This window comes from Balaenoptera borealis (genome assembly GCF_965194805.1).
Source record: "Balaenoptera borealis genome assembly, chromosome: 19".
Taxonomy (NCBI): Eukaryota; Metazoa; Chordata; class Mammalia; order Artiodactyla; family Balaenopteridae; genus Balaenoptera; species Balaenoptera borealis.
In genome coordinates this window covers 14996248-15021643 of record NC_138878.1, presented here as the reverse complement: position 1 = coordinate 15021643, position 25396 = coordinate 14996248, and the positions used below count along the sequence as shown (strand labels likewise).

The following is a 25396-nucleotide window of genomic DNA, read 5'->3' as shown; positions in this document are numbered from 1 at the left end:
AATGTCTGAAAAGGTTCAAGGGGGTCGGAAAAAACCTGAAGGCAAAAATAATTGCCTCTTGTAGGGAGCTGTGATGTTCTAGAGGATTTTCTGCAGAAATGGACATGGGTTTAAACTTGGTGCTCTTCTGTTGAATTCCTGCAGTTACCTGAGATGAGGACAAGTTCCATCATTGTTCTAGCTTTATTGTTTTTCTTCCACAAACCTGTTTGTGAAAGTGCCATAAAATGGTCTTACCTAACGCTCTCAGTTTCAGGAAATATGATATACAGCAGATCAGGAGAAATTATTATTTTTTTTCCTATTCCACAGCCTCTTGGCACAAGTTCAGCATTGAAATGGTTAAAATATCAGCACATTTCACTGGTCTTGGGTTACTCATAAACATTCAGCAAAGCAATTTCACTCAATCGCACATATTAACTGCTTAAGTTCTTCTCTCTGAGGATGTGGACTGTTATTTTATGCCAAAAGTCCTGTAATTAAGTTTGACATAAGCGCATGGATTAAATATGTGGTTGTGGGGGGGGGGGGCGGGTGGAGACGTGGAATGGAAGGTTTTCTCTCCTCGCCTTTTTTGCCATATGGAGACTGTAACCAAATAATGTGCAAAAATTTTTAAGAGAATTTCCAATCTTACTACTCAGAGTTGTTTATCAGGTAATTCAGAAGGCCAGTACAGTTACAAAACCAGTTTTTCTTTTCCCCAATTTAGCAATAAGAACAACAACAAAACATTCCCCTTACAGCAGTCCTGGACCCTCATAGTAGAGTCTTTATAAGGCAGAGAACAGAACAGCTACTAGAAATTCTTCCAATGGGCAAGCGACTGTGGCTATAGTTTCGAGCTAATTTATCAGACTGATCTAATTCAGTGTTATATTTTAAATGCTAAAACCATGATGCAGGTGCTGTGCATTGCATTGCTTCATCAGTTACATAAAGGTAGGCAACATTCGGAGGTACTTCACTCTAAGGAGACTTTTATTGTGTCCAGATTTTCCCTGTCTGAAGGGTCGTCAGGTGACTCTGAAAAGGCCTGAATCACGTAAGCAGCATAATAACAAATTTACTTTCAATTTCTGGCCGTATTCATGAAGGTTTCTTGTGGTTTCAGAGAGGAATGCTCTTGTTCCTCCCTTCCTAAAAGCAGCTGAAAATAGCTTTTTCAAATGTTTGAAAGAGAAAACATCCTCCTTGAGTTTCCCCCAAATCGGAGGGAGCTTGCGGGAGATTAACCCTAAAAGTCGGGCAACAGGCCACCTTCCAGCTTCCCTCCTGGTGAATTTGCTCCAAAGCTCTTGCCCAGTTCCAGATCTTTCTATTCATTGGTTTCACTGAGTTGATTGCCTTCTTGGTGGCTTTGTCCTTACATAACTTCTTTAAAGTATCAAAAAATGTTCTCCAAATCATTGCCAGGGTCAAGTTCTTTCTACTTTATACTGTCACTGGGGAAAATGTCATTACAATCATTCCCAGCTACCTTCTGATTTGTCTCCGACTCTGAATCTTTTCCTTTTGGAGGGCTACAGTCAAGGCTGTTCATAACTTTGGAAGCCCTGTAAATCTGCGTGTTGCGCTGACTTCTAGAGTGGGCTTCTGACCATTTTCGTATGTCCATTTTTATTTTATAATAAGTAGCTCAAACTGAGTGCAGTGTTGAGATAAAGCCTTGATATTCGCTGCACAGGAGTGAGAATAATTTACTTAGGCTCCACACAACCCTCTATTTGGGGCAATATCTACCTCATCGTCCAAAAGCCCATCCCAAGCCCTTCAGGAATATTCCTGTTTCTTAGTTTATCTTCCTTGTTTTATAACTTATATTTCTGCTCATTAAATTACATAAGCCTGTTACTAGGCCCACAGCCTTAATGTCTTCCAGGCATTCTGAATTGTACTATACTCTTCTTTATTATCCCCGATCTGGTACAAAATATAATTACCTTCGACTCTACTATCCATGTCATTATTGGGAATTGTCCTGTTCTCTTAAATGGCTTTCACTTTTTCCTTGATATCTTAGGCAGTTCTTTCTATTCTCAAACCTTACTCTCTAGGAGGCTCAGTTCATAAGATTTGCCCAAGAGAGGTAATGAAACGCAAAGCCCTGCCCCAGAGCTGAGCTCTTACTTTGGTCACGAGGAGTGGAGAGAAAAGACTCTAGTGGGTTGCCACTCACTGAGTCCAGTCCAGTGACTTGAAATTAATGGGACTGACCCAGGCTGCTCTGAGAGAGGCGGGCGCGTTCTGCTTTCTGACCACGTCTGATTGCATTTTCCACGAACCCAAGTCTGCCATTTTATTTTGTCAATATCCGATTCTTCCGTAACAACTCCAGAAAGAAGCAAAAGCCAGGCCAGGACGCATGTGAGTTTAGACTAGGCGCCAGGCTGAGTTGCACGTAGCTGATTTCAATGGGGCTGAGTGTGGTAAGTGAAGAATGCAGGGGCTCTGGCGTAGTTGTGCAGTCGTTCTTGGAGGCCTATTGAAACCTTTCTGCACTTGCGCCTTTTCTCACCTTGGTTCCCAAATAAGAACTTATCCCCATTTTTCGTCTGAGATGCTGTCACACTTTGCCTCCAGGCTGAGGTAATTCCATCATGGACCATACATTTCTCCTGTGCTTCCTATCTTCCCTCTGACTTAGCTGTAGGCCTGAGAACCTATTAGGAACTTTTGAGGCCTGTGCTTACAGCTTTCTAAATCTGACCATAGCCATGTTGAAGAGAATGGTCATTTCCCCTGAAGTTTATGCAGAGCAGTTTTTGGTTTGTCTTCTGGAGCATGACTCAAAATTACACACCCCCATGCTTGTTGGTGAGTGGTGGTATGTAATAGTACAGTGAATAAGAATGTAAGCTCTGAAGCCTGACCACCTGGGTTCAAATCCCAGCTCTGACATTTATTAGCTATCTGACCTCAAGCATGTTAACTTAACCCTCATGACTCATTTGCCTTATCTGTATAATAGGGAATAATAGTACCTCCTTCTTGGGGTCACTGTGAGGATTAAACACATAAAGGGTTAATGAGAGTGCTTGGCGCATGGCAAGCGCTCAATAAGTGTTGGCTCTACTCCAGACTTTCTAAGGAGTATCAACTACTCCTTAGCTGTTTTTGGTTTGAGATGAACTGGGCCTTCAAAGACCTAAGATGTTCAAGCTCTCAAGGGGATGAGGGATGAGCACATCTATGTCTTCAGCTTGTACTTCACTTGGCAGCATTTAAGTACAACCTTACATCAAAACTGATAGTCAACCCATGACTCAACCTGTCACAGCCAGGTATTAGTTAAGGACATGGAGACTCAGGAAATGGAAACGTTGGTGTAAAAATTAATCAAAGGATAACCAACAAGGACCTACTGTATAGCACAGGGAACCCTGTTCAATATTATATAACAACCTAAATGGGAAAAGAATTTGAAAAAGAATAAATACTGTATATGTATAATTGAATCACTCAAGGGCAAGAGTCTTTGTTAGGTGTTTGTAATGCCCTATTGCCCACTTCTCCGAGCCCAGCACCTGGTTTAGTGCATACATGTTAGATTAAACTATCATATGGGAAAATTATATATTTCTTGTGAATTGATGAACTTAGGTAACCAAGCCAGACCAAATGCCCTGAAGAGTTAAATCAGGAGAAAAGACACGTAGTCCTAACAGAATGAGAGATGGCCATCTGCATGTCAAATACATGAATGTAGGAGAAACGTTGCCCACTGATCACTGTCAAATCCTGAGGGAAAACCTATGGAAAATACCTGAAGGCCACATGTTCCTGGAATCTGAGCTCTGCATAAGTAATGCCGTAGAAGGCCAGGAACATGGGTAGCCTGAGTCTTTCCTAAGGACACAGTTATAAATGAACTCAAAGACATTCTTTAGAGGCAATTCTTATTATTATTCTTGAGTTTAGAATAACTTCACTGTTGTTTCCCACTTAGATTCATCTGAAAATAAATATTTTTATTTGTGGAAATATGACACTCCAGGGGCAAGTACAATAGTGGTTTAGAGCAGCAGGGCTTAGAGTGATACCTAATTCAAATCTATGAGCCTTTGAGTATGTCGCTTAACCTCTTTAAGCCTCAATGTTTCCTTCTGTGAAACAGGAATTTTGTGAGGGTTAAATGAGTCCAGGTATATGAAGAACTTAGTATAGGGCTCAGGACACAGTAAATGTCCAGTAATTATTAACATCCAGTAATAGCAGCAGTAGTAGCAGTCAAAGTCACAGAAATAAAAGATAATTCTTTAAACATATGACCAAGGAATTCCACTCTGAAGCATATATGCAAGAGAAATGAAAACCTATGTCCACATAGAAACTTGCACACAGATGTTCAGAGCAGCATTATTTATAATAGCCAAAGAGTGGAAACGACCCCAACGTCCATCCACTGTTGAATGGATACACACAACGTGGTCTGTCCACTCAATGGAATATTATTCAGCCACAAAAAGCAGTGAAGTACTGACACATGCTCCAACATGGATGAACCTTGACAACATTATGCTAAATGAAAGAAGCAAGTCACAAAGACCGCATATTTTATGATTCCATTTATATGAAGTGTCTAGAACAGTCAAATACATAGAGACAGAAAGTAGATTTGTGGTTGCCAGGAGCTGGTGGGAGCGCGGTGCGCGGAGTAGAGAAGGGTGAGGAGTGACTGCTAATAGGAATGGAGCTTCTTTGGGGGATGATGAAAAGGTTCTAAAAATAGACAATGGTTACTGTTGCACAACTCTGTGAAATACTAAGGCCACTTTAAAAGGGTAAGTTTTATGGTATATAAATTATATCTCAATAAAGCTGTTAATTTTTTAAAGGCATTTCCTTAAAAAAAGTAAATTAACTTATCCTTATCAAAAAATAATCTGTAGTATATACCGTCTTTTCCCTTGATATGAACTAGAAGTTTATAATTTAAGCATTCGACACCAAAATATATATCTTTTGGCCACACCACGCAGCACATGGGATCTTAGTTCCCCGACCAGGGATTGAACCCACGGCCCCTGCATTGGAAGCGCGGAGTCTTAACCACTGGACCGCCAGGCAAGTTGTAGGGATACACTTTAAAAATAGATTAGTTATTAGTGAAGTTCGTACATCCATAGTGTGGTTTTTTTTTTTCTTTTCTTTATCTTTGGCCACACCACATGTGGCTTTTGGGAACTCAGTTCTCTGACCAGGGATTGAACCCGGGCCACAGCAGTGAAAGCACAGAATCCTAAACACTAAGCCACCAGGGAACTCCCATCATCCACAGTGTTTAAGTGAACTTATCAAGGACATATATACATAACCTTCATTTATAAATGCCAGTTAGTTATAAGAATTACTCAACGTCAAGAACTATGTGTTGAGGGTCTGCTGTGTGCCACATATTACCTTGGACATAGGGACATAGGAGAAATAAGGTCCTAGAGTCATAAAGCTTATAGCTCAGCAGTTTTTTGCACAGCACACCAACCAAGATGATTTGGTCATGCTCCAGTTTTCTGTAGTTTATGTCATAAGAACAATGCGATTTTGCCCAATATAAATCATATTATCATCTTATCATCGTGCCTTTTCAAACCCTTCTCTCCAAGGGCACACCACCCCCAGAAAATCTCAGTTCTGGATTCTAGAAGTTTAAATAAGTTCAGGATCCCTAAGTTTTACATAAAGAAGTTCAGAGGTCCACCAGGCCATACATATATGGATTGCATTTTCTCCCTTGAGGACCTGCAGTAAAAGAAGGAGTCTCAGAGCCTTCCCTGCTGGTCCAGTGGTTGAGACTCCGCACTTCCACTGCAGGGTCAGATCCCTGGTCAGGGAACTAAGATCCTGCATGCTGCACAGCATGGCCAAAAAAAAAATTTTTTTTTTAATAAAATTAAGAAAAAAGAGGAGTCTCAAATTTTTATGAACATAAAAATCCCCTGGGGAAGTTTGTTGACTATGCAGATTCCTGGGCCTTAGCCCAGATAGGCAAATTCAATAGGTCTGAGGAGCCCAGGAGACGGAGTATTCACCAAGCACCCAAAGTCACTCTGTGCAAGAATGCAGGAGCAGCACCTTGTGAAATACTGCTCTCAAAGGTTGGAAACCAGTGCATTTCTGGCTGTATATTAAGCAGCAGCCTTAAACATAGCACTGTCTAGGCACTTCAGGGGATACGTAGACATATAGTGTCTCCCGCAAGGAACACATAATGAAGTCTGGAAGGCTTAGAAGACACAAGCATGATAACTGACTGTACACACTGGGTGTCATCAATAACCGATGAGTGACGGACACTCAAAGGGCTGGAAGGACTCAGAAGAGCTGAACCGCTCGATAGGCCCAGGTGGTGGAGAATGTCATGGAGGAGAGAGGGGTCCCTCAGGCCTAACCTTAAAAGGTAACGGTGACTGTAAAGAGGAAAACATAAGAATCTGGAACAGACAATGAGGGAGATTTGTCTCAGAGCAGTTGGCTGTAGTGTGTTTATATGTGGAATAAAAAGAGGCCCAGTTGGTAAAGTAGAATGAGGGCAAATTCTGGAAGGCCCTAAAGGTTTGGCCAAGGGATTGGGACTTTACCCACAGAGTGTGGGTACCCACTTAGAACTTTTGAACAGAGAGTGGCATTCTGAGGTCAGTGCTGTGAAAGGATTAATCCGATAATAAGTCACTGGGAGCATTTTTGGAATGAAATGACACATAAATAATGGAGCAATAGCACGATGGAGGTAGAATCCAGAATGGATTGGAACAGAAGGGAGACTAGGGATGAGAGAACCATTTGGAGGGGCTAGGATTGGCCCCCCCACACCAGAATAAGCATGGCCCCCCCAAAAGAATAAGCATGCCATGACAGAATTCCTATTTTACTTAATACCTATTTTACTTAGAAGGGAAAAGCAACACTAATATCCTTTCTTTTGTACACTCATGGTAAGAGAGACGCCAACTGGAAGGAGGCCATTAGGGAGTGAGGTGACCATAACAATAATAAGGGACATGAAGATAGAAGTAAGGATTTAACCAGCCTCAGAGATTAGAAAACATGCCTGTGGGCTAAGGAAGAGGAGGGGTGGCAAAGCACGTGCGCTGAGCCCTGCTGGAGTTCTCACCCTTAGGACCTTGCCCCTGATCACTAGGATAAGGAACAGTGCTTCCCATGAAATTAGCCCACAAGCACATTAGAAGCAACCCTTACAAATGACCACAATGACGACTCAGGAAAACTTAATAAGATACTTAACCTGAAAGGGAGGGTTGTCATTGGGTAGCAGTTAACAATCGTATATCCAAAGAATGCCTTACATTCAAGGACAGATGTCTAATAACAGAGCTTAAAGGAGAAAAATAACGAGCTTGGTTTTCGTTTGTTACACGGCTTTTGCCATATAACAGACCACCCCCAAATTTAGTAGCTTAAAACAGTCAGTCATTTCCCACAATTCTGTGGGTTGGCCAGACAGTGCAGCTGGTTGGAGCTGGTTTGACTGAAATGGAGAAACGAGAATGGCCTCACTCTCATGGCTGGCAGTAGGCTCGCTGTCAACTGAAGTGCTGTTCTCACCCTTCACCAGGCTAGCCCGGGCTTCTTCACATGGTGGCCTCAGGGTTTCAAAGGGCAGCAAGAGAACCAGCCTTAACGCACAAGCATTTTTCAAGCCTCTGCTGTGTCACATTTGCTACTGTTCCTTTGGCCAAAGAAAGCCACACAGCCAGACCACATCTCTGAGGCACTGCTCAAGAGCACAGGTAAAAGGAGGTGGGGCGGGGGTGGGTGTGTGACCATTTTTACTACCACAGCAACGTATGGCTAATATATCTTGCACCTCTAAAGGAAGTGGCAATTTTCTACTTAATTCTGCTGAAAGGATCTGGAAAGCTAAGGGTTGGTGTTGGGCTTACGCTATACTTGTCTGAACGTGAATGTTTGAACTACTGTGAAAGAAATTCATAAATATATACTACTGATGAAAAAAGTCTTCAAACGGAGGAGAGAGAGAAGAATGAAGGAAGGAAGAAAGGAAGAAAAGAAGGAAGGAAGAAAGAGAGGGAGGAAGGGAGGAAGTGAGAAAGAAAGGAGGAAGGAGAGAGAAAGATATCTTTGTTGGCATATCCAATTTCATTACTCTGCATTGGCCGAATACTACCAGTCTTATAAAGACCCTAAACTATTTGGCTGTCAGCACTTGTCTTGTAAAATAGCCTCCTCTCTCCTGAACTCCTGCGTGGGACAGATTTCTGCCTCTGCGGAGGTGCTCAGCGGTGTATGTCCAGGACCCTGTCAGAGAGCAGAAGCCCAAGTTTCCATTCCAGTGGTAAATGCTTAGACTGCAGGCTCAGCTTTGGAAAGACTGAAGACCAGCCACGCCCCATTCTCAGGACATAATTAATGCGCTATTTTTTTCATCAACAAAAGATTACTAAAATACTGCATGATTTCCTTAAAAAATGTGACCCTCCCTTTCCTGTCTCATTTTTCTTTTCCTGGATCTGAACGTGGTTTCCATTGGCCTCACAAAAACAGTTATTTCTGTTCATTTTCCTCGACTCATCTCTCAGTTCCTTGATCTCAAGGAGTCCAGAAATGCTAAAGCGAACTATTAGTAGAAACTTCGGGGCTGCTTCTCTCACTCGGGGTTCTTCTCTAAAATGCTTCTCCTCCTTATGAGGCCAGTGGCTTCTTCTTCATCCCACAGCAAACCTCATGGTGTTATAAAAAGCCAACTAACTAAATAATGCCATAGGAATCTTAATGACTAGGGTCATTTGGCCAACAACATTACACAGTTTTTCCTCTCAGAATTCAAGCATTTAAAATTACAAGTATCACATCCAATTCAAATTTAATTACCACTGTTCAAACTTTAAGAACTTTCTAATTTTCAATTATGTGAAATTGGAAATAATGAACTACTACTGCTGAAAATTGGTGAATTGACTCCTTTTTTAAGAGAGAGCAGGAAAGTGGTATAATTGTTACCTCTTCCTGATAAAATTTCTATTGCTAACTGGCCATTTCTTTACTAAACTTCCCTAAATCACCCAGGTCAGTTTCTCCATATTTATCATCAAGCAAGAATGAAGTTAACCTGTGATGAGCCCTGATGTCTGATTTGGCCATAGAGACTGTCCTTTCCAGAACAAAAGTCCATGTCTGAGAGCTCAGCTGACGCAAGCTTTGACAATGGCAGAGGGCATTTTAAGTAAGAATTGGCACGGGAAATCCAGGACTTAGCAGTTGCCATTAACCCAAACTTAGAGCTATTTCTGCACCATCTGTTGGGAGAGGAAAGGGTATGGGTGGTGCAGCACCTTAGGGGCTTCTAAAGGATCCTGTTCGTGACTTGTCCTCCTGCCTGTGAAAGGCTAGACTTTAGAGTCAGGCACTCCTGGCCATGCTTTAGAAACAACTGCTGGGAAGGCTGGGCCCCGAGCAAAGGCTTCCTTCAAGAGAGCCCTACCTACTAGGGAGATATCAGCTTGAAAGAATGATGGACTCATGGTAGCAGTTCTCTGAAAATCCGTTCCAGTATGCTTTGCAATCTAGTTCATTGTCTCCAATGATCATCTCTGAAAAAGAAAAAATGATTTTCTTTTAGTGTCCCAAATCACTTTTTTTTTCATATTTTTTTACTGAAGTATATAGTTGATTTACAATATTGTGTTAGTTTCAGGTGTACAGAAAAGTAATTCTGATACATATGTATATATTCAGATATATACATATATTCAGATATAGATATGTGTATATATATATATATTCAGATATAGGTATGTAATATATACAATTCTATTCCTTTCCATTGTAGTTTATTACAAGATACTGAATATAGTTCCCTGTGCTAACAGTAGGTCCTTGTTGTTTATCTATTTTATTTACAGTAGTTTGTATCTGCTAATCCCAAACTCCTAATTTATCCCTCCCCACTCTTTCCCCTTTGGTAACCATGTTTGTTTTCTATGTCTGTGAGTCTATTTCTGTTTTGTAAATAAGTTCATTTGTATCATTTTTTTAGATTCCACATGTAAGTGATATCATGATATTTGTCTTTCTCTGTCTGACTTACTTCACTTAGTATGATAATCTCTAGGCCCATTCATGTTGCTGTAAATGGCATTATTTCATTCTTTTTATGGCTAATATTCCATTGTATATATTAATATGTACCACATCTTTTTTTTTAATTAATTAATAAATTTTTGGCTCTGTTGGGTCTTTGTTGCTAAGCACAGGCTTTCTCTAGTTGTGGCAAGCGGGGACTACCCTTTGTTGTGCTGCGTGGGCTTCTCATTGCAGTGGCTTCTCTTGTTGCGGAGCACGGGCTCTAGGCGTGTGGGCTTCAGTAGTTGTGGCACGTGGGCTCAGTAGTTGTGGCTCGCGGGCTCTAGAGCACAGGCTCAGTAGTTGTGGCACACAGGCTCAGTAGTTATGACGCACGGGCTTAGTTGCTCCGCGGCATGTGGGATCTTCCCGGACCAGGGCTCAAACCCGTGTCCCCTGCATTGGCAGATGGGTTCTTAACCACTGCACCACCTGGGAAGCCCATACCACATCTTCTTTATCCATTCATCTGTCAGTAGACATTTAGGTTGCTTCCACGTCTTGGCAATTGTAAATAATGCTGCTATGAACATTGGGGTGCATGTATCTTTTTGAATTAGAGTTTTCATCTTTTCCTGATATATGTGTGCCCAGGAGTGGGATTGCTGGGTCATATGGTAATTCTATTTTTAGTTTTTTAAGGAACCCCCATACTATTCTCCATAGTGACTGTACCAATTTATGTAATGTAAATAGGTACAGCCAAATCACTTCTTTAAGTGGGATCTACTCACCTACCTATCAAATAGTTCATAAAATGAGCCTGACTTTTGCATTCCAGGAACGAAAGTTACAAATAAATAAATAAACATTTGTGTATGTATGTATACTCTGTATGATGGCGTAACAACGTGTATCTGAAATATGTGTGGGTATCATTATATCACCGGCATCCATTTGAAATGGGCTGCATCTTGTCACCACTGGCAGTTCTGTTTACATGGAAGGTTGAGAGATTGGGGTAAAAACTTTATTTTCACCCAACTTCCTCTTTGGAAACCAGAGTCCTTGTGTCTAGGAGATGCTCCCAATTTCGTGTAGGAATAACATCCTTTGTATTGACCACTAAAACCTAAAGCCCCAAGGATTATTTACCCTTAAATGTGTGCTGTTTTTGCTTTGGAGCAAGTGGAACTGTTTTGAGGGTATATGTGCCAACTGAAAAAAAAAGTCCTTCTTTATTTTTATGCTGGAATTCTATTCATCCTTCTTCATTTCCACAAGCTTACCTTTTAGTTTTTTTTCTTTTAAAGACTTTCACTAACCATATCTCTTCCATTCTTCACCTGTCTTTAGTATTACAAGGTTTTCTGAAGGTTGAACGTTTTGTATCTGACCTACACCTTTTCCCCAGAACATATTTCTATTTACCAAAATCTCAAATTACCATGGTAACTATCAAGAGGTCCGAAAAATGTATTTGCTTTTTCTGTACTCAACCTACGGCGAAGTCACCGCAAATGGCCATAGAGATTACATAACAACTACATCCAGGGCTGAGAAAGGAGCCGCCCACCCCCATGTCATTCATTTCTTTCCATTTTAGTGTGTCTTGGGGGAGATTGAATGGCAAACCTTGGAGGAGAATAAAATCGTCTGTACAGACTCTTCTTGTTATTTCACAGACAGGGAGAGACTGTCCAGCGGCTGTGTGTGCCCGGTCAGTGGTGCAGGAGAGAGAAGAGGAAGTGGTGAAAAACGGAACAGGAAACAGATGGGAGACGTGATCTCTCAAAACTCCCCAAATTCTGAAAAACCTCAGACCAGCCTGGTTGCTTGAAGATTAGGACCAAAGTGAGGTCTGTGCGTTTACTGAAGAGAGGCAGGCTGAAGCAGGCGCAGCAGGGAGTCGTGTCACGTGGATACGAAATCCAACTGGCCCCAGCGCAGCAGCACCAAAGGGAAGTGAGAAAGCTGGACCATTCTGAGTTAATTTGGGCCAAAAGGTGGGGAGCAGGTTCCCGCTCTTGCAATGACTGCCTCAATTCTAACTCCTCACTGAAGGCTGAAATCTCTGCAACCATGTGATTTGGGGTTAAGAATACTTCTTTCTTTACTCAGAACTGACAGGTATTTACTAGGAATGAAGCCTGTAATGATGGCCAGAGGAAAAGGACTCAGTCTTCTACATCTACAACCTTTAGGGCTCATGTAAGGGAAAGGAGAGAGCAGAGTCTGGAATCAATGGGTCGGGGTCATTTTCAGTGACCCCCAAGGCAGAAACGTCAAAGAATCTAAATGGTTTCATTAAAATTCATCCCAAGGTTCAGTTATTTGTCTAAAAATGATCCCTATGCCCAGATTCAGAGCTCTGGGAGACATGGTGCTGCTGCTTGTTTTCCTGGGTTGGAACAAACATCCAGACTTGATGTGTTCATTTCTTTGCTGGTTTGGCAAGTGGGGTGTGGGAGAAGGGGGAACGATCGCTCCCTAACAACCAGAAAGTTGAACCTGCTTCCTGAGGAGATGCTAAAATCTGAGAGTCCAGCTGACCTCCTCTTAACAAAGCCTGATAGCAGCGCCCTCCAAAAATCCCAGACACCCCTCCCCCTTCCAGGCAACTGCATTTCACTTGTGATCTTGCACAGCCTGTGGTCAGGAAAGAGCCTTTGAACACATCTCCAGAGCTGTGGTGATTAGAGGGTCTTTGGTTACTCAGCTCAGCTGGTCCTCCCTTCTCTATATTTCCCAGGTCCCCTCCCTAAGCCCCCTTCACCTCACCCAGTAGCCCAGACAGTTTTTTTTTAATGCAACCAATGTTTTTTCCTCTCTTTTCATTTTCCTATAACATCCTAAACCTCAAGATGTGGTTAACACTAATCCTGATTTATTTAGGGTTTATCTGCATTATTAATTCCAGTCATGAAAAAAAAAGTACTCTAGGCCCTAGTTTGTATACAAAGTTTCAGTGTTTATAAAAAAGACCAGCAATCCTTGGGAAACATATTTTCTTTAGATATCTTTTAAATCCAAACAACTTTCTTTTCTAAACTGGAAATATTCCTTGTGATGGGTCCCCTCCTTCACAGTTTCATTTATTATTATTTTTCCCCCAGTCAATATCCTTTGAAGCTGCTTCCTGCATTAATCTGGACTTAATATGGATTTAAACATTTACAATGGAAAATAATTTAGGTTAAAAAATAATCTCCCTTGATAAAGCTAGAAAACCCCTACAACTGTCACCGTCTCTGACAGCCAGGAATGGAATGAGATTCTTGAATATGCATATTGAAGACAAAGAGAAGCAAGGCCAACAGGGTGTGTGTTATATTTTATATTTGTCAGCTGTTATGACTGACTGGAGTTGAGTGATATCCAGGGTCTTGACTTGTTGTTTGAATGAATTCATCATCACTCGGAACATATGAACAGTTATTTCATGCCCAGGATGTACTAAAAATCTCTCCCATTGGAGTGAGAGAAGGCTGTCTCTCAGAGGTAGCAACCTGCATCCATCACTCACAGAAAGGCTACTCACTAACAGATTCCAGCCCCTTCTTACCCATCCTTTCCATTTTTGCATTCTTCAGCCTATTAACTGGTATAGCGCTGGATATAGAAAGTTTACATTGCTCTGGGTAGGCCCCAGGCAAGGCCAGTGTTATCAAGGGAATTCTTCCTGGATTTGATTCAAGGAGCACATGGGGATTAGAATATTTTCATGGGAATTTAAAGGAATTCAGATTAGACCTCCAAGTCTATTTTGTCAGACCTCGACACTTAAGACTTGTTTTGATTTCTTGGGGACTTACAAAATGAGGCTAGGCTGAATCCAAGAAGCACCCCTCTTCCAGGGATGGAAAATAACATGGCATGGATACTGTCACTTACCACTCCTATACCCGAGGCAGACATCACTCATCAATCACAACATCCTCTCCCACTGAGCCAGGAGGCAGGCGCTATATCCTTCTCATCACAAAGCTACCTGCTGTGGATCCAATTTGGGACACATGTTGAAAATCATTTGCCATTCCTGCTGGGCCCTGAGACTCTTGGCTGATCTCCTGGTTTTTAGCTTTCCCCTTTAGCCTACCTTGTACATTGCTGCTGGCTCCTATTCCTGTTCTTGATTATATGGGGACACGGTGTGGGGAACAATTCCAGAAAGAGGGCATGGTCCCTTTGATCACTGTAACTTCCAAGATCACCAGTACTAACGAGACACATTGGAAACCTTTGCTCAGAAGGAGCTACCCCATTCCTGTTCCTGAGCCCCAGAAAGTCTGTCTCTTGTGGATTTCCTTCAGCATCCCTCAGTCACTTGGGCCAGGAGGTAGGGTGGCTGGGATAATCTTCTAGGACTCAATTGACCACTCAGAACCAATTATACCAGACTCAGAGCCTTCACCTAGTTCTTCAAGGCCTTCTTCCAACGAGCCTCTGACCATTTCACCAGGTTCATCCCTCTTAAGGCCCCCTGTTATATCAGCCACTTGCCATATTCCACATGTGACATTTCTTTCCCATCCAGAAAACTTTCCAGGCCACACACCCTCCATTCCCCCCTAAGATGGCTGCCCCAGTTAACTGACTCTATGCCCTTCACCACTTTTTGCTGTATACTTTATTTGAATAACATTTACCTCTTTCCAAAGTAATATAAACTCATTATAGAAATTTTAGAAAATATACCAAAAATTAGAAAATTAAATTGACTTAATAATCCCATTAGGATGTACATATTGATGTATATGCTTCTCTTTTTATGAAATACTTCTATTATTGTAAAAAAATTCATATACCTAAAGTGGGTGAATTTCATGATTTCTTATATATTAATTATACCTTAATAAGCTGATCATATATCTATATATTATACATAGAAAAGAGTATATATAGTGTGTGTCTGAACTTTATATGCATTTTAAACAAAAATATGAGTTTTGTATTTTATGTCCGCTCTTGAAAAGTCTGTAAACTTCATTGTCTGTAAACTTTTAGACCCTAAAATGTATAATTGAGTAACCTTGGGGGATATACCTACATTTCCAGTATTCCAAAGATATCTCAATATGTTTGCCCATTCTTTTTAAACTTTCTTAACAGCTTTACTGAGATACAATTTACATACCAAGCAATTCACTCAAAGTGTACAATTTAATGGTTAGGGGTATATTCACAAGTTGTGCAACCATCGTCACATTCAATTTTAAAACATTCTCGTCACCCCTACACCAAGGAGAGCCCCCCACACCCTCTGGCAGTCACTCATACTCCCATTTTTCTCCAAACCCCCTCAGCCCTTGTCAACCACTAATCTACTTCCTGTCTCTCTGAATTTTCATGTTGTGGACATTTCATATAAATGGAATCATTCAATATGTGGTCTTTTGTGAATGGCTTCTTTCACTTAGCATGTTTTCAAGATTTATCCATGCATTGTAGCATTCCCTCATTCCTTTTTTTTTTTTAATTAATTTATGTATTTATTTATTTTTGGCTGCACTGGGTCTTCCTTGCTGCACGCGGCTTTCTCTAGTTGCATCGAGCGGGGGCTACTCATCGTTGGGTGCGCAGGCTTCTCATTGTGGTGGCTTCTCTTGTTGCGGAGCACAGGCTCTAGGCACATGGGCTTCAGTAGTTGTGGCTCACGGGCTCTAGAGTGCAGCCTCAGTAGTTGTGGCGCAAGGGCTTAGTTGCTCTGTGACATGTGGGACCTTCCCGGACCAGGCCTTGAACCCGTGTCCCCTGCATTGGCAGGCGGATTCTTAACCACTGCGTGACCAGGGAAGTCCTCCCTTCGTTCCTTTTTATTGCCAAATAATATTCCATTTTCTTTGCCCGTTCGTTATAAGAGTTTGGGTTCTGTTTTTGTTTTAGTGATGTTGATTTTAGTACTTTACTGAATTGAGTGGCCCTCACATCTCCCATCTGTGCACCCTTTAATCATTCCAGTGATTATTTTTGGTAGGATTCTACTGAACTTACAAAGAAATCCAGTTCAGTTCAGTTCAACAGGTATGAAATGCTGGGGATAGAGAGATAACTGGATGCAACCCTTGTCATTCAGGAGTTTACAATCTATGTACATCAAATCATGAGAGCAAACCATATCCATGAGTCACCCTGATACCTTTAGCTTTCAACTAATATTTTAATTTACATTAATTAGATGTAAATATATTAATATTTTCCAAGTTGTGTTTTTATGTTTATACCCATGCTATTCTGTAAGCTACCCCAAAACAGGATCTATGGGTTCTATTTCTTTTCTATTATAATAATATGAATGATAACTACAGCAACTACCATTTACTGTATATTTATTTTATTTGATCTGCAAAACAATCCTGTGAGGTAACTACTGTTATTTCCATTTGCTGATGGAGAAACTGAGGCTCAGGGTGATCAAGCAACTTGCTGAAGGTCACTCTTCTGGTAAGGGTGGTCTCTGGACCACACTGGCCCCCAGCTGCATGGAGGGCACTCTTAGCAGCCAGTAGATGATATTGTCCACCTGCCACCCCAGCAGGCAGCTCTGCACTTCGGTCTGGGCAACCTGACATAATCTCTGGGGATAAAGGATAAAGTTAAAGAGTCTCAAATCTTCATCCTATGGCATCCGTAGTTGAGTCCATTCCATTATTCTCTTGATAGTGATGGAAAACCTACCGCCCCAAAGAGCTCCCTCTGCTTGGTACAGAAATCATTGGATGTCTTCTCTGGGATTCACCATTTTGGAATCAAACTTTAGAGGATGCACCTAGGGATAACAAATTAGGAAGCTCTCAACCCCCAAGATGTGCCATTTGATAGAGTAGCATGACAAATGGCAGGATTTGAGAATTCAGACCTCCTATTTTGGGTCTCTAGAACTGTCCGACTACCTTGCTAAGACACACTTGACTGTACTGTGCTGTCATCTTCAACAATAAGGCAGGTTACCTCCGTGAATCTACATATCACACTGAAGACACTCGATAAATATTAAATAATAATTATTGTTTCTTTCACATTCGCTGACAAGATAAAATTCCAGTAAAGAGCCTCTAAGGTCTAATTACTTCGTAGGCATTGAAACCAAACTGCTAGTTGAAAAATTAATTGTGGAGCCGTCGGAGATGGAGGATTAGGAAGTTGTTTTGAGCGGTGGTGTCACTATGAAACTCCGTTGAAGATGTGGAGCAATAAACACCAACGTGAGCTGCCAAAAGAGACCGAGCAAGAGGAGACTGGGAGTGCAGCTGGCATTGGACGGACTGGAGTTTGATTACCGATGGTGACTTCAGCACACAAAATACGTGTTGAGCGAGTAAGCAACTGAATTAACTAATAGGCAGAATATGTCGCTAGGGTTATTTAGAGCAATATGCAGATAGACTCCACGGGGCAAATGAAGGCACCCAATATTAATAACAATTGCAATAGTAATTAACATTTGCTGACCACTAGCTATGAGCCAGGCCCTATTTCAAGTGCTTTAAATATATTATCTCATTTAATCCTGACAACAAATTGTGAGGCAAATATCCTCATTTTTTAAAAATTAATTAATTAATTTATTTGGTTGCGTTGGGTCTTTGTTGCTGCGTGCGGGCTTTCTTTAGTTGCGTCGAGCGGAGGCTACTCATCGTTGGGTGCGCAGGCTTCTCATTGCGGTGGCTTCTCTTGTTGCAGAGCACGGGCTCTAGGCACGCGGACTTCAGTAGTTGCGGCGCGCGGGCTCAGTAGTTGTGGCTTACGGGCTCTAGAGCTCAGGCTCAGTAGTTGTGGCACACAGGACTTAGCTGCTCCGCGGCATGTGGGATCTTCCCAGACCAGGGCTCGAACCCGTGTCCCCTGCATTGGCAGGCAGATTCTTAACCACTGCGCCACCAGGGAAGCCCTCCTCATTTTTTAAATGAGGAAGTTGAGGCATAGAGAAGTTAAGCAACCTGCCCAACATCACATATTTAGGTTAAAAAAAATTATTATTTTTTTTTTTTTACTGTGCCATTCTCTAATCTCTGAAGAGATCACTGAGTTTCCAGGACCTTAAAAAATATCCTGGGATTTTTCCAGTCTGTAGTTTTCAAACTGGTCCATGGAACCTTGGAACCTTCAGAAGCTCCACCAACAATAAAGTATTTGTGTCAAGCAGGGATGAGTTTAGCTCCCTCGGGAAATATCTGCTGCTTGAACCTGCTTGGCATATTGGATTTCAACATGGCATTTTGTTTTCAAACAAAAGGGAGAAAGAGTGTTCCACTGTCAGAGGTTTGGGGCCAGCAAACGTTTTCCGTAAAGGGCCAGATGGTAAATATTTTAGGCTTTGCAGGCTACACCATCTCTGTTACAACAACTCAGTTCTACTACTGTAGTACAAAAACAGCCATGGACAATATGTAAATGAATGAGCATGGCTGCGTTCCAATAAAACTTTATTTATAAAAGTAGGCAGTAGGCCATTATTTGCTAACCTCTGATCTAGGTCATCCTCCTGTGGTCAAGTGAACCTAAACTTTCTAAATACCAGTTGTCTTGCTAACTCATAAGGGGAAGGTTTATTGTCCAAGTTCCCCATATTTATTAAGGCCCAGTATCAGAAAGCCCATGCCACAGTTTAAGGGAAAGAAAACTAACATGTACTGAATGTGAACTTTGTGTCAGGTACTCTGCTAATAGTTCTACACCTGAATTAATCCTCCTTGTAACTGTGGAGGGTGAAGAGAAGGATTCCCCTCAACAAAGAAGAAAACTGAGACTTGAAGATGTGAAAATGGTAACGAGAGTCAAGCCAAAGTCTCACTCTATGCGATTATACCATGTTGACCTGGATTAAAGTCACATTGCTTGTCCTGTCATGTAATAGACTGGAAGGTTATTGATAAATCACCCTCAGTTGATTCTTCTCTAGGAAAAACCCTTCAAGTTCACTTCATAACCTCACTTTGCTCCCCCCAAATGCTTTACCATCTCTGTTAGAGACTTAAAGACTAGTGCTACCATATCTATATGAGTTTTCCCAAGGTATCACACACGAGGAGAATAACCTTGCAATTTCAATAAGCTGTTCTCCCATTTATGCTTTCTAGTCTTTTATTGTCTATCTTAGCAGGCTGCAATGGGGGTTTGTATTAGCTGGTGATCCTCCATGATCCATATGTGTTTTATAAAGATCATTTTTTATCTCTAAACTTTGTTCTCTGCCTCCTGTACTTGTCTCTCTTGATTTCATACTATACTTCACGAGTCCTCAGTAACTCCTTTTCCTCAAATATTTAATTGCACTACTAGCTTGGTTATATACCACCAGTAGGTAAATCTAATGTCTTCCTCTTGCATGGGATAGGTTGAAAATTTGAGGCTGAGTTGTTGATGGTTGGAATACTAAGTGTCTTCTAGAACACATGTTCGTCGTCTTCTTTCATGTTCACCAAAATGCCGTGGAACAGAAGGACCTCTTACATCTATTGTCAATTCATTCTGGATTGGTTTCCTCTCAAGAACCAATCAGACCCATTCAACCAGCAATAGGAGGTTGGTGCCATCCCAGAAGTCGGTGACAGCATCGCCTCTCGTGGCTCTCGATTCCGGAAAATCCCATGTCCGCGAGCCACTGTAGCCCACCTCCACAACTGAACAGTAACACAGCTGCTTGTGAAACAGAAGAGAAATCCATCACATGTGGAAAACTCAGCCATCAATAAGCAGCTCTGCAAGCCTTTCAGTTGGGGACCAACCACAGAACTGGCTCTCCATCTACAATCAAACAGTCTTTAGCCGTGATCAGCCACTTCCATCACCTCTGAGACTGGCAGATTTCCAATAAAGCCAATAGCCCCCTCCCCTGGGGTAAGGTCATCAGCAGGAGGCAGGCATTGTCGTTCAGCCCAGCAATTTGACAACAGTGTTAGCTCACACTCTATTAGCCAGCAGCTACACCCTGACCCCTGACCCTGACATTGGCCTCAGACGTCCCTCTCCTGAGGTAGACTCTGATCATTTGAGGTGGCCCGCCCTGCTGGTTAGCATGAGAGAAGGCCCATCAGGGCCAGGCAGGGCTCCCTGGTCACCCCTGTTCCCAACAGGAGGCTTAAGGCTTGAAGTACAGAAACAAGCCAGAGTTGAACCCAAGATGGCAAAGGTGAAAGTTCAGAAGCATATCCATCAGCAGCCTGTCACCAAAGGACGATGTAAGAACCACGGAAGCTTTCAGCATAGGGATAGCCATTGTCTCCAGACGGTTCTGCTCCTTAATGGAAAAGACATATCAAAATATGGCTTACAAAATACAAAATAATGGACTGAGATGTACATTATATGAGGGTGTTAGATTGCAATGTACTTTACAGTAGGGGAATTAGGTTGAAGTGATATGCCAGGGTAGTTAGGTTGAAATATGGATTATCCTAGGAAAGTTAGCTTGAGATGTGCTTTATAACACGGTTGTTAAATTAAGACGTGCTCTTCCATGCAAGCATTAGTCTGAGATGTGCATTATAGCAAAATTGTTAGGGAAAGATGTGGATTCCACTTTGGGAGGGGGATAAGAGCAAGAAAAACACCTTGTACTGAATAATATTCAAGGTTACAGAAAGTCTTGTGCATTACACGGATTTCAGGGGTTTAAATGCAGGGGGAATGAGAGCATGGTGCATATATACAGATAATGTTCTTCCCTTCTCCTTTCTCCCCAGCCAAACAATCTGCCACTTTCCCCACTTTTCCTGTTACGGAATTAAAGGCCTCCCCCCATCAATAAAAACATTAACTCACTAAACAGCCTGATGGCTTTTCCTTCCCTGGCTTAACCCTTTGGGAGCTGGGGTTTCCTTCGGATTTGTAAAGATATTGATCCCAGATAATGTTTGCCTTTCTAACTCTCTCTTCCCTAGACTTGATGTATAGGTTCAGGGCTACATCTCGGCAGCCAACTCACCACAGCTACCCAGGGAAAGGGGAATGGAAAGAGAGGCAAGTGTTCAGTAGCTAACACCACTGGAACACTTTCCCTGGGATAGACATATAGTAACGTGGTGGCTGGGGAGAGAAGCGGGAGCTGCAGTCTCTTTCAATCAGCACGGGATTTCACTTTGGATTTTCCTCATTCTTGTCTGATCCTTCTACCAAAATTTCTTTAGTTCAACTTAGAGCGTTGTATAATTTCTAATTAATATCAGATGCTGTCTTGAGGTCGGCCGCCCTGAGTTGCATTTGTAAAGACTCCTTTTCCAGTTAAAGAATGTGCTTTTCTCCAGCTTTGTCAACATGGAATGAACACAGGTAGCTGGGTCATTTACTGGTGATAGTGGCCTAGGTGGGGGCGACTTTAATAAACGCCCCCCTTAAATGCAAATTTTATCCAAGAAAAATAAGTGAAGAAGGATGGGCTCATCCTGTCTCTCATTCACCAGTTGGCCTACAAACGTTCACCAATTGTCTCCCCAACAGTGTTTTTGTTCTTTCCTGTCTTCCTTAGCTCGGAAGATATCGTTTACAGCCTCCAGAAGTCTAGCCGCGCCTGATTGGATGATGTCCAGCTTTGCCCGAGTCAGAGAGGTGAGTTCCAGCCTTCTTGATTCTCAATGAAAGAAAATGTTATACCAGGTGAGTTAACGCAGTCAAAAAGACTAACCCACCAGACAAGGGTACCAAACAAAACCAAACAGTTCAAAGGAAATTGCAGTGTTACTAGACACCTCTGCATTGTGCCTTGAGGTTCCAGGAAAGAGGCAAGCGGGCAATTCTGCATGTGTTTTGTCAGGCCCTGTTTGTCTAGATAGAAAAGTGGGTTTGTAGCAGAGCCACGGCACTTACCTTCCCTGGCTGAGCTTCCTAAGGGCAGAACACAGGAATATGACAGAAATATGCTGCCCAAGTAGGAAAGCACTTCCATCCCCCCAGTGCATCTCTGCCAATTTTCATCTTTTTGTCAGCCTTCCTACTCTTCCTGTCTCTGAGTATTTCCTGGTTAAGCACTCCTTAACTCCATTCTGGTGTATTCTTTTCTCTTCTTGGTGTCCATTCCTGCCTCATTTTTTGACATCACATTTTCCTTAAAAATAGGCTTTGAGAGCTATTTCTAGCCCCTGTCAAGGGATATGTCCAGCCAGACTCCCACGGGATGTAGGAATGAGTTTAAAACCAATCCCAGAGAAGAAAGAAAAAAAAGGGAGGTTGGCTTAGTCCCAGACTCCGTTTTAAAACAAATCTTCTGTTGGGTCAAGTGAGATATTTGGGGCCCCTCCCTAAATAGAAAAGGGAATTTCATTATGGTTCTCTGGAAACACCACCTAAAATCCCACCCCAAAGAAGAGACCACATACTATCAGGGCAAAATCATGGTGGCCTCGTGGTTGGAAGAAGCTTTGGAATCCACCCCCTGCCCCCCATCACTTAATTGCTTTGTGAATTTGGGGCAAAGCACTGGACTTTTCTGAGCCTCAATTTCTTCATCCATAAAGTGGGTTTAATGGTAGTATTGACCTCCAGGTTTTTATGAGGACCAAACAGGCTAATGCATATAAAATGCTTAATCCAATGCCTGCCACAAGGTAATCCCTCAACCGATGGTGACTGCCAACTTTACAGTTTTAGCGCCATACCAACAACTTGCCCGTTTACCTTGGGCTCCCGCGACGCTGAGCTATCACATACCACACTGACCCTCGTGTGCTCATTAACACATCTGGTTTTAGAAACATGCTGTATCTCTTAGCCTTGCTCCTTTCCAACACTGGTGTTTGTGAGGATATTCTCTGTACAGGTAGAAGGGCAGCCCTGCCAATGAGGGGAGAGACAGATTAGAAGGGCCTCCCTGATGGAATATAATCCGTGCTCTGTACTCACTGGTAACCAGCCATGATTGTATTTCAAAGGTAACAGTTCATCTCCACCGTGGAGATTGGCGTACGATGCACAAATAGGGCCTAATGTGATCCGACAGGCCTGATTTCTCTAGATATATATTAAAACAACATGCCCAGTGCTGATGGCTCCAAGGTCCTGACCCTTAGCAAGGACTTATGACATAAGGCAACCTGCCCAGGAGAGCCAGCGGGGCAGGAGGCCAGGGGGACGAGGTCGTTGACTAATGAAGTGGTCAGCATTGAGTTTCTGTCACTCAGCTGGTTAAGAGGAAACTGAGAGGGAAGTAAAAGAAAATGGGAACATTTAAGGAACAAAGGAAAGGACCACATTTGGGCTGAGGCTCTGAAGGTGAGCTGTTGTCAGAGGCAAGGGGACGAGACACAGCCCACCTAAGCCTCCCCTGTGGCCTTGTTCAGTTTTACCTGCTGAACACGGACTGGTTGCAAGAGCATTTGAAAGAGCCTGACTCTGTAGAAATCCCAAGTTAAAATGAAAATGAGCAGGTACTAAACCAGCCTGATCTTTGGTTCAAATTGGTTTCAGACACAGTCAGGAAAAGTGGTCAAGAGCTCGGGCTTGAAAATGGATTCCAGACCGATTCTCTCTGGGTTCCAAGCAAACTATCCTCTGAGCTTCAACATCATTATCTGGAAAACTGATAACAGAACCCACCTCAAAGTGAGGGCGGTAGAAGGAGATGATGCAGTTCACCCAGTGGGCTTCGTGCGGTGCCTGGCACAAATCATCACTCACGTGTCAGCAGTTGTTACTGTTATTCCACGTGCTCTAACAGTCTTAGAGAGGAGGTGTGGGGCTTTTAAAAAAAAAAATGGATAGTAAATTGTGTGTTGTTCAGTAAGAGGACAGTTCCACCTGTTTCACAGTGGCAATTCCTAATGCTTCCCACTGGAAGAGCGTTTCAGACTTTTGTACCACTCACCTGGTCAACAAACGTTAATTGAAAACTACCACGTGCTAAGCGCTGTGCTAGGTCTTGGGATGGGGTTGTATTGAATCAGAATCATTCTTGACTTTGTTCTTCAGAGCCTTGCTGGGGAGGCAGAGATATCAAGACCCATAGCATAACTGGTAGTCTATTACAAGAACATGGCGAGGGGTGGGGGCAACCAACTCTTCTAGAGAAGGTCAGAGGGAAGTCAAAGAGATGAGGACTTTCATATCTGTTACATCACTTGGTCCTTCAAAGAATGCCTTGGGGCAGGTAAGACTGATGCCACTCTCCCCCTTCGTTTTATGTACAAAAATGTTGAGACCCAGGCAAGTTAACCCTTGCCTTGTTTGCAGTAGTTCATAGTAGGATAAGACTGTTATCCCAGGCTCCAAACGTCCAGGAGGAAGCGTCCTCTGCAGCATCAGAATGAATCGGGACCACCAATAGCCTTCCAAGGTCCAAGAACATTTCTCCTAACTGGCACTCTCATCAGATATAATCCAGTTCTTGAACATCTCAATGCACAAAAGGGCAGAAGGTTTCCGTTCCATCTCCTGAGTTACTAAAAAGATTCTTTCAAACCTTTTCCCTTTCATTGCTAAAAGTGAGGCGCTATGGGTTAGGCAAAGAAGCACTCAGTGGAGAGATCAAGGACCAGGACGCTGATCTCAGCAGCGCCATGGTTTCCCTCAAGTCCCATAGGCACTAGTGTCTCAGGTCCCCAGATTAGGAAACTTCATGTTCCTTGCCCACTTCTGCCTTACAAAGGTCATCTGGGGATGAACTGAAAGCATTGATCTGAAGAAGCACTTTGAGTGTTTAGTGGGGAGCATAGTTCCAATGGAAATGATGATCAGATTAGACTGTCATAGCCTGGGAATCAAGAGTTGGAGCGTCACTGCGGCAGCCAACCCCCTGTTCCCATCATGACCCAGCCAAACCTCTTTCTCCGGATTCAGTTCCTTGGGACTTTTTGAGGGGTTTGGGGACACTAGCGGAGCAGCACAGATACTCACATGCCATTAAACAAGGCTGCTCTCTTTTTTTCTCTCAAATATACACCTAACATTAAGCTTTTTTCTGATTATAAAAAACATATATATAATCTCTTTTTAAACTGCAAGCAGTTGATCAAAGCAGAAAGAAAATTAAGATCACCCAAAATTCTACCACCCAGAAGCAAACACTGTTAAACTGAAAGGCATCCTATCAGATGCCTGGTCTTCAGACATATACATATATTTGTCTTATTTTATGTCAGTGGTATCATATTATACATGTTGTCCAAACACGTACCACACCAGTGAATTACAGATTTGCATGTTCCTTTTGAATGACTGTGTTGCATTCCAGTGTTGGATGTACTGTCAGTTATTTAACTAATCCCCTACGGATGGATAGTTATGTTATCTTAAACAATACTCTAATGAACATCCTTGTGCTTGATGAATCTTTCCAGTTGTCTCCTTCGGATAAATTCCCACAAGTTGTAGTTTCTGGGAAAGCTGTCCCCTTCAACCCAGTGTTAAGAAAGAATTC

General features: G+C 42.4%; 1 protein-coding gene and 1 long non-coding RNA gene across 2 annotated transcripts in view; one reads left to right on the top strand and one right to left on the bottom strand.

The window, feature by feature from the left end:
- Positions 1–25396, top strand: part of ZFHX3 (zinc finger homeobox 3) — a 423800-nt gene that overhangs the window by 80131 nt on the left and 318273 nt on the right. Inside the window, exon 2 of the mRNA XM_082369757.1 lies at positions 21515–21594. The gene's annotated coding sequence lies outside the window, so the exon portion shown is untranslated. The remainder of the gene's footprint in view (positions 1–21514; positions 21595–25396) is intronic.
- Positions 1–25396, bottom strand: part of LOC309617584 — a 54601-nt gene extending 29205 nt beyond the window's left edge. The window contains exon 1 of the long non-coding RNA XR_014238066.1: positions 1–25396. This exon is cut by the window's left edge and continues 4505 nt beyond it. This is a non-coding gene — a long non-coding RNA (uncharacterized lncRNA).